Raw genomic sequence first — 13208 nt, forward strand, 5'->3', positions numbered from 1 at the left:
TAAAACCTACTAGAGCTAAGTAAAGAGGTCAAAGCAGCATTTTTCTAAGTTAAGGCTGACTATAATATAATAAGGCTATTGTAACAAAATGAAAAAAATTAAGGGAAAGTAAAAACCAATGAATCATTATAGCAACTTTTCATTTTGGTAGCCCTGGAATATTCATTTGTGTGCTTTCTAGGGCAGGTACTACATTCTATATGGCTAAATAAATCAATGCAAAGATGTATAAAGAAAAGCAAAGGAATGAATGAATGAAAAATGAATAGAGGTATAGATGGTTGAATTGATGAATGGATAAAGTAATGAATAAATAAATAAACAAGATCAAAGAATTTATATTGTCTTTTGAAGACTAGGAGAGAAAAGACTTTATTACTACTGCTTTACTCCTCTCACCTGACAATCATTTTAAATACACTTTGTGTGAGTTGTTGCAAATGAAGAGACAGGGACTTTTTCTGAATCCATTAGAAGAATGAAATCAAAGTTCAAACACTGGACATTGTTGAATTCAGATCATCCTTTGGAAAGGTCAGGCAGGACAAAGAGTATAAAGGTGCTTAGAGATGGCATCGTGCAGCAGTAGTAGAACACCAATCCTGGAGCTAGGAAACCCTGAAGTCAAAGACTACTTCACATTTGAACTAGTCATGTGACTTTGAGTGCATCATGTACACTCTATCAGTCTCAGTATAAATAAAATGGAGACAATAGCAATAATCACTTTTGTGACAAACAAATGAGATATAAAGCGTTTTGTAAACTTTAAAAAACTACAAATTATCATTCTCTTTATTATTTTTCTATAATCTCACCCTTATTTAAACCAGATGTTTAACCAGTAGAGAGTGCTTGAGTCAGGAAGGTCTGAGTTCAAATCCTATCTCAGTTACTAACTAGCTCTGGGACCCTGAGCAATTTCTTGATCTGTAAAATGAAGATTAAAATGGCATGTACCCACGAGGGCTGCTGTAAGGATACAATAAGAGAATTTTAAAGAAATTTTCCATCTTTAAGGAGCTGTATGCTAGTTTATTACTGATATTATTATTATTATTATTATTATTATTACTAGTTACTACAATAATAATAATAATAATAATAATAACAGCTTTGATTTTTCTTTTCAACTATTATTTGGACCAAATGTTTGAGAAATACAATGCTCCACAAGGTTATAATATGAGTGCTGTGAAATGAAAAGAGTCTGGGATTGGGGTTCAAACATGAGCTTCCCTACATTCCCTTCCCTAATTTGTATGGCTTTGGCATTGTCACATCCTTCCTAGGGTCATTTCATCATCTATGAAATGTATATTCAAATCAGATGAATTTAAGATTTCTCACTCTCTTTCTTGTAATAAAAGAATTCAGGACTGAGGAGTCAATTTTCCCCCCTAATCTCCAAGCAATCCAGTGATGAGGTCTTCTTGTTTTCCTTGTTAAAACCTCAGGAGAGCTCTTCCCAAATCATAAAGGCCTTCCACAATCCCAAGCCAATGCACAGATTCTGTGAGATTAACTCCAACCTTATTAAACAACTGAGGCGTGTGGAGTGACAGAAACAGACTAGAAAGAAAAAGAGAAGAACAAGAGAGAGAACTGTTCCATGCCCTGCAAGTGAATTGAATTTAAAGGACTCCTTGTATGTTATTGGAAAAGTAAGTTTACTACAAAAAAGATGTTGAAAATTATCTCTGTGTATAATTGGAAAAACAAGGGAACAAACATGAAAGCAATAAAAAAATGTATAAATAAATGAGTGAATCCCTAAAACAGAATTGTAGCAAAGGAGCTAATGCAACTTACAACATTAGAATAAATAAGGCTATAGCAGTTCACAGATTATGCCTGAAGAAAATAATGTAATTGGAAATGTAATTGGAATAAAGAGGGTCCATTGAAAAGTCATACACTCTTGGGTTATAAACATTAGTCTCCTCCTGTATTGGGCTTTGAAAGTAAAATCCTTTTGTGATTTCTCTTAATACATTCAACTTTGACCAATGTATAGCATGGAAACAATGTAAAGACTATCAGACTGCCTTCTGTGAGGGATAGCGGGAGGGAAGGGAGATTGGGGGAAATATTGTAAAATTCAAAACATTACAAAGACAGGTAGAAACTACTATTGTATATAATTGGAAACAAACAAAATATTTATAGTAAAGAAAGAAACTAAAATTCTCCTAACAGCAATTCATTGGAGGTGTGATTCGATGGGCCTTCAGTTCTCATCATGTCTCTGTGTTTCTTCTCTGTCCCACTGTTCCCTATCACAAGCTTCAGTTTGACACTTTCATTCTAACACACCCAATGGAGCTCCTTCACCTCATTCTACTGCATTCCTTATTTCTCCCCTTCTGCCTTCCTTCTAATGCTGACCCATCTCCAACTTTTTCTCCCAGACAAAGCATAATAATATTATTGCTTTTCCAAAACTCACTTTTGGGTCTCAGCAGAACTCCCAGCTCAATACTCACGATCCATAATGGTGAATTGTGGGGGGTGCCACTATACTGAAGAGGGAAACTTCTGAATCCATCTTTTATTGTATGTGCCTTTGAAATAAGGAAGAGGAGCAGAGATTAAGGTAAAGGACGAATAAACACTCAGAAATTACTAAAGTCTCTGATATGTTATAGAAAGTTCAAAGAGCATGTCTCCTCTTTGGATTAGTATAAAAGCTTTTAACAAGCCCATCCTGTTGTTTGAGAAAGTTGGGTGATCTCAGACACCAAACTGCCATAGAATGTTAAAATTCAAAGAGCCTTCAAGGTTCCATTAGCCCAACCAATAACTGAGAATCCAGTTCTACAGTACAAACAAGTGCTTGTCTCACCTTAAAATTTTCTAGGGAGAAGTAATCAACTATTGATGCTGAGGCAGCCCTCCTCCACAGGAAAGGAAGAGTTGCTGAGTTTGGGGTTTTTTTAATTCATAACATTTTACTCTTTCCAGCTTGCCCATTTATAATTGTTTCTTTTTTGTCCATTCAGTTCAAACACTGTCAACCCCTCTCCCACATGACACCCTATTTAACCACAAAAAAAATTATTGTCACATATGGTCCTGGATTCTTCACTCTAGACTCAATGTCTAAAGTTTTTCACCTAACAATTAAAAGGTATATCCTCCTGGACCTCCATAATTTTTCCAAATTCCCTCCTCCAGGGAATCCTTAGCTTTTCACCATCCTATGTAAGTATTCTTCTAAAAAGTCAACTCAAAAATATACAAGGGACCTAAACAGCATGTGTCAAAGGAGGATAGAAGAAAATAATCATTTCTATACACTGCTATGTGACAGACACTGAATATTTAGCATGAGTATCTCATTTAATATGTGAAATTGATGCTTTGATGATCTTTATTTTACAATTGAGAACACTAAGACAAACAGCACTTGAATCATGACCTCAGGGTCACCCAATACTCTATCCATTGCTCCTGAGGATCCAGAAGTACTTATTCCAGAAATTATGCTCCTGAAGCAAACTCAACACCTACTAAACGGCTTTTGTGTGAAAACACAAAAGTGAAGACAGAGTTCTGCCAAACTCTTTTTATGACATCAACATGGTGCTGATACTAAACCAGGAAGAACCAAAATCAGACAAAGTTATAGACCAATCTCCCTAATGAGTATTGATAGAAAAGTCTTAATTAAAATTTTTGCAATGAGACAGCAGCAAGTTACACCATAATCAGGTTGGAATTATCCAGGCAGGCAGCGATGGTTCAACATTCATGAAACACTCAACGTAATTAAACATATCAATAGTAAAACCAACAGAAATCATGTGATTATCTCAATGGATGATGAAAAAGCCTTTGAAAAAAAACAGCCATTCCTATTAAAAGCACTAGAAAGTCTAGGAATAAATGGAGTTTTCCTTAAAACAATAAACAGTATCTAAAACCATCAACAAATATATTTGGTTAGGTCAAACTAATAAAATGACAATTCTGACCAAATTAAATTACTTATTCAGTGCCATACATACCAATAAAACTACCAAATAACTACTTTACAGAGCTAGAAAAAAAGTAGCAACAAAATTCATCTGGAGCAACAAAAGGGCAAAAATGCTAGGAGAACTGATGGAAAAAAAATGTAAAGGAAGGTGGCCTAGCTCTGCCACATCTGAAAACTACACTATAAAGCAATAGTCATCAAAACTGCCTGGTACTGGTTAGGAAATAGAGGAATGGAACAGTGGATTAGGATTAGTTCAAAAGAAACTACAGTAAATGACTACAGCAACCTACTATTTGACACACCCAAAGACATCAGCCTCCAGGACAAGAACTCACTATTTGACAAAAATTGTTAAGAAAATTGGAAAATAGTATGACAAAAACAGGGCAGAGATCCACATCTCATATCCCATATTAAAATAAGGTCAAAATAGGTACAGAATTTAGACATAAAGAGTGAACCATAGAAAAATAATAGAAAAAAATATACTTTATCTGATCTATGGGAAAGAGATAAATTAAGAACCAAACTAATTAGAGCACATTATCATCTGCAAAATGAATTACTTTGACTATATTAAATTAAAAAGTTTTTCACTAAGAAAGTCAATGCTGTCAAAATTAGAAGAAAAGCAGAAAACTGGGAAACAATCTTCACAACCAGAAGTTCTCATTTCTAAAATAGAGAGAATTGCATCAAATTGATAAGATCATAAGTCATTCCCCAATTGATAAATGGTCAAAAGATAGAAACAGAGTGTTTTCAGATGAAGAATTTAAAACTATATATGATCAAATGAAAACATGCTGCAAATTACTATTGACTAGAGAAATGCAAATTAAAACAACAATGAGGTATCATCTCACACCTATTAGTTTACCCTAGAAAAGAAAAAGGGAAGATGAACAATGTTGGAGAAGGTGTGACAGGATTGGGACATTGACTCACTGGTGGAGCTGTGAATGGATCTAAACTTTCTGAAGAGAAATATGGAGGGGTGGCTAGGTGGCGCAGTGGATAAAACACCAGCCCTGGAGTCAGGAGTACCTACCTGGGTTCAAATCTGATCTCAGACACTTAATAATTACCTAGCTGTGTGGCCTTGGGCAAGCCACTTAACTCCATTTGCCTTGCAAATAAATAAACAAATAAATAAATAAACAAACAAATAAATCAAAGAGCAATATGGAACTGTACTGAAAGAAAAATAAAACTCTTAATGCCCTTTGACGTGGCAGTTACAATTCTATGACATATCCAGAAGAAATTGTAAAGAAATGGAAAAGTCCTACATGTTCCAAAATATTCATAGGAGCTCTTTTGGTAGTGGAAAAGAATTGGAAATTGAGGGGATGCCCATCCATTGGGGGATGGCTAAACAAGTTATGGTACATGAATACTATGGAATATCACTGTTCTATAAGAAACCTTAAATGGTCAGACGCTAGAGAAGCCTGGAATGAATTACGGGATCTGATGTTGAACAAAAGTCATAGAGCCAGGAGCAGAGTGTATGCATAGACAACATTATGAGATGAACAAGCAACTCCTCGCAACAGTCCAGAGAACTAAGACAACTGTATTTGACTAGTTATGGACTATATTAGCCCCAAGCAGAGGAAACAAAATGCACAGAAAAAAAATATAACCCTTTCAAATCTGATGAACACTTTGTAAAAATTAGCTTTTATGTATCTCTTTCTCTTCATCCTAATTCCCCATGCCAAAAATTACTAATCTGTAAATGTGTTTAACAAAATATGTATGTGCAATGCTAACCTGAATGTTAAGAAAACCTTCAGAAAATTAAAAAAGTGATGGGTATGACTTATCATAGTGGAGAGAGTCCCAAAACTAAAAGCTTTGGGACTGGCTTTACATCAGTATCCATAATTTTTCTTTTATCTATATTAATGATTGACTTAAGATCGATACTGAAAATCACAAAGTGTTATAAATGGGAAACTTGGGAAGTTCCTAGAATTCATCTCCTGCCCAGAGCTGGACAGAATATCCAGTTCAGGAAAACAAAGAACTATGCAAAAGTACTAAGCGTAAACTGTTTAGCAGGGGAAAACATAGGAATCAGAATGGGGCTCAGTTCACATTTTGCCTCTGCTGCTTTGCTCAAGTCACTCATCTGTCTGGTGCTTTAACTTACTTCTGTTTAAAGTGAGGGGTTTGGCCAGATTTCTGTTATATTTCTTCTTAAACTGACTTAGGGAGGGAGTTTTTCATGAGGTTCAAAAAGGGGAAAACATGAATTTTTCCATCCTTGATCATCTCCCCGAGACTCTTACACCAAACAAGAATCTGTAAGTTGACTTAAGAAATGAATAACATATGCTGGGAGTGGAGAGGAAAAATTCAGAGTTTAAAATAAAACTCTTCCTACTAGGAGTTAGACATTAGTGTTCAACATGTATATTAAATTATACCATAAAAACAACTTAGCATTTTAAACATGTAAAAATTATTTTTAACTCTATTGTTTAGAAAACAAGTCTAACTCATCTCACAGTCTAATAATGTATTTTTAAAAACAGTTTCAAATACTTTAATTATTTGTAACTGTCTGCTATTGCAAATAGAAAATTAAGGTTCATTTATTTCAATTAATGTCCTTTACTCATCCCTACACTCAAAATGCCAATGTTCCAGTATGATTTTTACATACTGTCCTGATGAAGCAGGAATATTACATTAATTTCTCTGTGAAGAATGATTAGCATACACCTCAGTTGGGGCAGCTAGGTGGTACAGTGGATAGAGCACTGCCCTGGAGTCAGGATGACCAGAGTTCAAATCTGAACTCAGACACTTAATAATTGCCTAGCTGACCTTAGACAAATCACTTAACCAAATTGCCTTAAATAAAAATTTAAAAATAGATACACCTCAGCTGCCTGGGTATGTATGGATCATAAGGAGGGAAAGTAAAAAGAAAATGAAATGTGATTAGTTTCTAAGGGGTTAGAATTCTTTTAATATATTTTACATGGAAGAAATTCATATTAACAGCTTCCATTAACCCCTCCCCTTTTGAATAGAGAGAAGCCATGCCTATCCAGGTGTTCAAGGGAATATATCGATATTTTTCTGTGGTCTATGTTAGTGACGAAGTATTATATGTGAGCAAATCCTATTCATTTTGATATGAGAATGTGCGGGTGGAGGGAAGGGGGAGGAAGGCTGAACCTCTGATCACTAACCTACCATTTTCAGTAGGATACAGAGTAAAAGCTTAATATACATTCCAAGATTTGAACTCTATTCTGTACATGAAACTTAACAAAACATACTCGAGCTGAGTTAAGAGGCCAGGGAAGCATTTTATCTAAGTAAGGTCGACTCTAATATAATAAGGTTGTTATAAGTGAATGGAAAAAAACAAGTAAAAGCCAATGAATCATTAAAGCATCTTTTAATTTTGGCAGCCCTGCTAGATCCATTTGTGTGTTTTCTTGGGCAGGTACTAGGGTCTATATGGCTAAACCAGTCAATACATAGATGAATAGATAAGCAAAGCAATGAATGAACAAATGAATAGATGGTTAGATGGTAGATGGTTGAATTGACAAATGGATAGAGAAATGAATAGATAAGCAAACAAGCCTGAGGAATTTATACTGTAATTTCAAGACTATGAGAGAAGAAATAATCCTTTTCTATATGCTTTGCAAAGGAAATTTCTCCAAATTCATGGAGAAGAATAAAATGCAGATTAAAACACTAGACATTGTTCATTTCATATTATCCTTTGGAAAGGTAGGGCAGGACAATGAGTATAATGATGCTTAGAGATGGCAACGTGCAGAAGTTGGAGGAAACCCTGAGTTCAAACTCTTTCATAATCTTATTAGTCATGTGACTGTGCACATCATGTAAACTTTTTCAGTCTCAGTTCCCATATGTATAAATCAAATGGAAATAACAGCAGTAACCACTTTTGTGAAGATCAAATAAGGTATAAAACATTTTGTAAAGTTTAAAAAAATGATAAGTTATCATGATTGTTATATTATTATTTTTATTTTCATTCTATACTCTTACCCTTATCTAAACGAGGTGTCACAATGGATAGAGTGCCAAACCTGGAGTTAGGAAGGCCCAAGTTCAAATTATCTCAAATAGGAATTTGCTCTGTGACCCTGAGCAATTTCGTCATTTGTGAAATGAAGCTTAGAACAGCATCTACCTCCCAGGGTTATTTTAAATATAAAATGATACTATATGGAAAGTAATGTGCAAACTTTTAGGAGCTGTAAAATGCTAGTTGTTATTATTATAGGTCCAAATTCTTGTTTGGATCAAATGTCTGAGAAATCGAAGTTTTCATGTGGAGAAAATGAGAATGCTGTGGATGCAAAAACTATGGGATTTGGGTTCAAACCCTCACTTCATAACTTGTATGGCCTTGATATTGTCATATCCTTCCTAGGATCATTTCATCATCTATGAAATGCTTATTCAAATAAAAATAGTTTAAGATTCCTCACTTCTTTAAAATCATGATCCCTCCAATGGGCTAGGTTGTCATTTCTACCCAGGATCAACAGGTTTCTCCTTGGGAATTTGTCAAGGATAAGGCAACAACTGCTTGACTTAATGCAAATTTCAGACCAACAAGAAATTATAGAAATATAGAAATTTAGAGCTCACTGGCTCCGTACACATCTACTAGTTGAATACACTTAATTTATAGCTGAGGCAACCAGGATGAAAGAGATTCAATGACTTGTGTATAGATGCATATACTCCCTCGTCAATCTCGATAAAGGTAAAGGGAATAGATCATCCTGTGACCATCACAGGGGTGTTTCTCTTTTAGTTATTGCTAGTAAGACTCTTGCCGAGTCCTTCTCAATAGGCCACTTCTACCTGGAAGATGGTCACCTCCCTGAGATTCAGTGGGGTTTCAGTAAGTCTCAAGGAGCAGTCCATATGGTGTTTGCTGCCCAACAACTCCAGGAAAAACACCAGGAATAGAACAGAAGTCTTCTGATCCCATGCTATCATGGGTGAGGTCTCTTCTCACCCTAAGCATCTATGACTGTCCACAAGTTTATCAATAACCACACAGCTATCAGACATCAGTTGGTAAAACTCAAATCCATCTGTCTTCCCAACACTGAATCCAGCATTTATCTACTATGCTGTACCACAGGTTTTTGCCCATCTAGCCTCACCCAATGCATATTTAAAACAACTATTCTTTATCTAAAGAAGGAACACAATAATACATAGATGCAAATTACAAACTGTTTTTTTTTTAGGTTTTTGCCAGACAATGGGGTTAAGTAGCCTGCCCAAGACCACATAGCTAAGTAATTATTAAGTATCTGAGGCCGGATTTGAACTCAGCTACTCCTAGCCAACCCAAAACTGACTTGTTTTAATAAGTTCAGACTAAAAGTATTTCTATCAATCATTTTTACTCAGAAAAAATAATTTCAACAACAAAAAAGCAAGCAGAAATGTGGTATAAAATCAAGATAGTGATGATAGTAGTGAAGAATAGATTGTTTATGATAATTATTTTGAGCAATGGTCTCTTGATTCATTTAGGATGAATGGAGAAATGTTCTCTCCACAATATCCCATTGTTAATGATCCCAAAGGTAAAGAACCAAATGCAGTGACTATTTATTTTTCACAATGCTTACCCTTTTTTTTTTCATTAAAACCTTGCCTATATAAGTTTTAAATATTCAACTAAAAATTGTAGAGTCTTATGGCATGGCTGTCTAGAAAGTGTCTTCTTGTTTAGAAAAAGTGAAAATCAGATTAAGATGAAAAATTGCTTTGCCAATAATTACTATAAAGCCTGGAGCAGAGTCTTTCAAATGTCTTTCTATCTCTGTGGTATCTAATGGCCTGCTCACAGGTAAATTGGTAAGAATAAGAAAATCTCTCTAGAGATCAAATAATGCATAAATGGAAGCCAACACCTGGGGCTTTATTTTTTTCCTGGAAATAGGAAGGAGAAAAGGCACATGGGTCTTTGATTTCTTTACTGATGTAGGTTCCATTGGGCCTTTTCTTCTAACTCAAGCAAAGAAGCTATTCTCAAGCGAAAAACATTGTAAGGCAGGTGGAAAGAATAGTGAATACCATTCTGAATCTGGACTTGTCAGGGCAATAAGCATTGCCTAAGAAACTACTGTGCTTTGGAACTCTAAGGGCAGGGGACTAGATTAAAGGGAAACAGCTTTTTCCCTTAAGGAACTCAGAGTTTAATGGTAGTCACACAACACAAACATTAAGAAGAAAACTGAGGAGAATCCAGAGATAATATCATAGAGAACGAACTACCTGAAAGAGACTCCAAATACTTCTTATAGAAGGTAGGAGTTTGGGGGGCAGATAGGTGGCGTAGTGGATAGAGCACTGACCCTGGAGTCAGGAGGACCTGAGTTCAAATCCAACCTCAGACACTTAATAATTACCTAGCTGTGTGGCCTTGGGCAAGCCACTTAACTCCATTTGCCATGCAAAAAGCTAAAAAAAAAAAAAAAAAAAAAAAAAACAGAAGGTAGGATTTTCAAGCAGCCAGAGAAGGCAGGAATTCAAGCTTGAAAGTGATAGTACTGCAGACATTATTATGCTTGGGATATGGGAAATGTCACAAAAAGGTACAGGAAGATTGTCTTCATAAATGAAGAAGTTATGAAACTTCTGGAAAAATAGCAAAGGGTTAGATGTGAAGACCCTTAGGGGTCTTCCACTTCCATTCTAGGCCCTGACCCTAGGGAAGACAGTTGACTTTTCTTAGCCAACATGTCTACCACATGTTGAGAATAATAATAGACAAGTAATGCAATACAAAAGGAACAATGAAATGAGACTACATGTGCATATATATATATACATACATATTCATATCATCATTGTAAACATATATGCACTCATGTTTACACATATGTATTCAGCTATATATGCAGAAGAAAATGACAATCCACTCCAGTATCTTTACAAAGAAAATTCCAGGAATGGTCCCATAGAGTCCCAAAGAGTTGGATGTACTGAGGGAGAGCAGAGATATACACAAAAGGGGGAAGAGCAAGAAATTAAGGTTTAACCCCTCCCCCAGTATCTAAAGCAACATTTCCTTTAGATCTTTGTTTTGTATGAGAACTCTTTCCCCAAAAATACAAAACTGAAGCATTCAATATCTGTCAGAATCAGAGAAAAAACTCGGTCACTGCCCAACTGTCTCTCATTTTACAGATGAGGAAACAGGTTGGAGAGTCCAGGGCTCAACCAGCATCATGAAGGGAGCTGAGGTCAAGTACAGGGCTTGTTCCCATGGGACCGAGGAACCAAAGGGAAAGTTGGAACTCTAAGAACTAAGGGAGTGCTGAGGGTCCCAAGCCTGTTTTGAGTTACTCCCAGGACCTGCTATTCCAGGAATCGCTGTTTTAGGCTTCATGCAGATCATGCTGGCAAGGCTCTCCTTGATTGGCCCCTTCACTCCCATTCATTAGGATCCAGGCCGACTTGGGGGGACAATAGGAGAGGGAGGAGAGAGTGAAGAGAGGCACCAAGGCGTAGCTGCTATGGGGCACGATAAAGATTGCTTACATAGACTCTCCTTGTCTCCAGTCTTCCTTGACTCTTCACTCAAGACTGTTGCTTTTTAACAGGCCCTGGGAGGCCCAGAAGGTTGATCAATAGTAGGTAAGCTCCACCTTAGAGAGCTGGACTTAAGGGAACCCCAGCAGAGTCACTCAGTTAATAAATGTCTGAACTTTGCTTTGACTCTTGCTCTTCTGCTCCCAGTCCAGAGACACACACAAGTAAAGCTTATAAATTAGATCCAATTGAATACAAAAGTTAAAATTTTAAGATAAGAATTAGAGTTTCCACAATACACCTCTAGGTGACACCTAGACCAGAGACATCTTCCACTAACAGAAATGCCTTTAATATGTGTATTATATTCATCTAAAATCCTGATTTTAAATGAGGCCTTCTTTCACATAAATAAGACATGTGAATAGAATTGAACTTTAAAACACTTCCCCACAAATTTCAGTGAGCATGTATGCCTGTGCATTGGCCATTTAAAAGGATGTGCATATAATGAGGAGGCACACATAAATTTAGAATCAGCTAGAGAATCAGTGTCATATTGAAACTGGATCCATGAGGAGTGAAACAATCTCAATGATAAAGACTTTATATATCATTTTCACCATAAATAGGAAACAAACCAGTATCAATTATGGCTTACTTCCAGGAAAGAAATCTGGAAGATGGAAAGATGTAAGATTTGTTCAACTGACTTATGAGGTTTAACTAATTCTATTCCATTCAGGATTGAAAAGTTTTTGTGCATCAACATATTAGTCCCTAATAATAATTGTCAAGAATTTTGTTAAATAATGTTAGATATTTCCAAAAGCAATTTATCAGAAGTCAATAACATTTTGTCATTGGACATGATGATGATAGGAAGAACTTCAGAGATCATCAAGAGCAAACTGAGGGTCAAAAATATTCACTTTCTTGTCCAAAATCATGCTGTGAATAAAAGACAGATATGACTTACACCCAGATTTTCTGAATCAAATACCCTTTTTCTACTGCAACATCCCAATGACATAATTGTCTTACTCGTGCTCCTTCCAGAATAATACAAAGAGCTAAAATGTGGAAGTAGGAAAAGAACAGAGACTCAGAATACCAGGGAAATAGAGATAGGAAAAAATGACCACAGAGATACAATGCTAAAAGACAGAAAATATATTTCAATTACTGAATGCCAAGATACAAGAACATGGGAATTGGAGCACCAGAGTTATTTTGCCTGAAGTCACAAAACCCTATTAATACTGACATGAATGAGAAAAACTGCCACATTCCTTTATTAGAGGAATATGGTAGCAATAGGTAGTGAAGACAACTGAATCAGAATTCTACCACTTCAGTAATTTCAGATGTGGAACAAATCAAGTCAATTCATCTGGAAAAGAGAAATCAGAGATTTTGAAAAATGGAAAGAAATGAAAGCAAGAAAGAAGGAGAAAGGAACGAACAAAAGACAAAAGGAGGGAAGGAAGGCACTGCCCTATGTACTTTAAAAGTATTGTCTTGTTTGATCCTCACAATGACTATGTGAAGAAGGTGCTATTATTTTCTCCTTTTTTACTATTGAAGAAACTGAGGCAAACAGAGATGAAGTGTGACCTAGGAAAAAGCTGTGGTGTCAGACCTTCTT

General features: G+C 35.9%; 1 long non-coding RNA gene across 4 annotated transcripts in view; it reads right to left on the reverse strand.

Annotated features, from left to right (window-relative positions):
• The window catches only part of LOC141512292 (uncharacterized), a 122623-nt gene that overhangs the window by 27140 nt on the left and 82275 nt on the right, over window positions 1-13208 (reverse strand). The gene's annotated exons all lie outside the window — the stretch shown is intronic.

Source organism: Macrotis lagotis, chromosome 2, assembly GCF_037893015.1.
Source record: "Macrotis lagotis isolate mMagLag1 chromosome 2, bilby.v1.9.chrom.fasta, whole genome shotgun sequence".
NCBI lineage: Eukaryota > Metazoa > Chordata > Mammalia > Peramelemorphia > Peramelidae > Macrotis > Macrotis lagotis.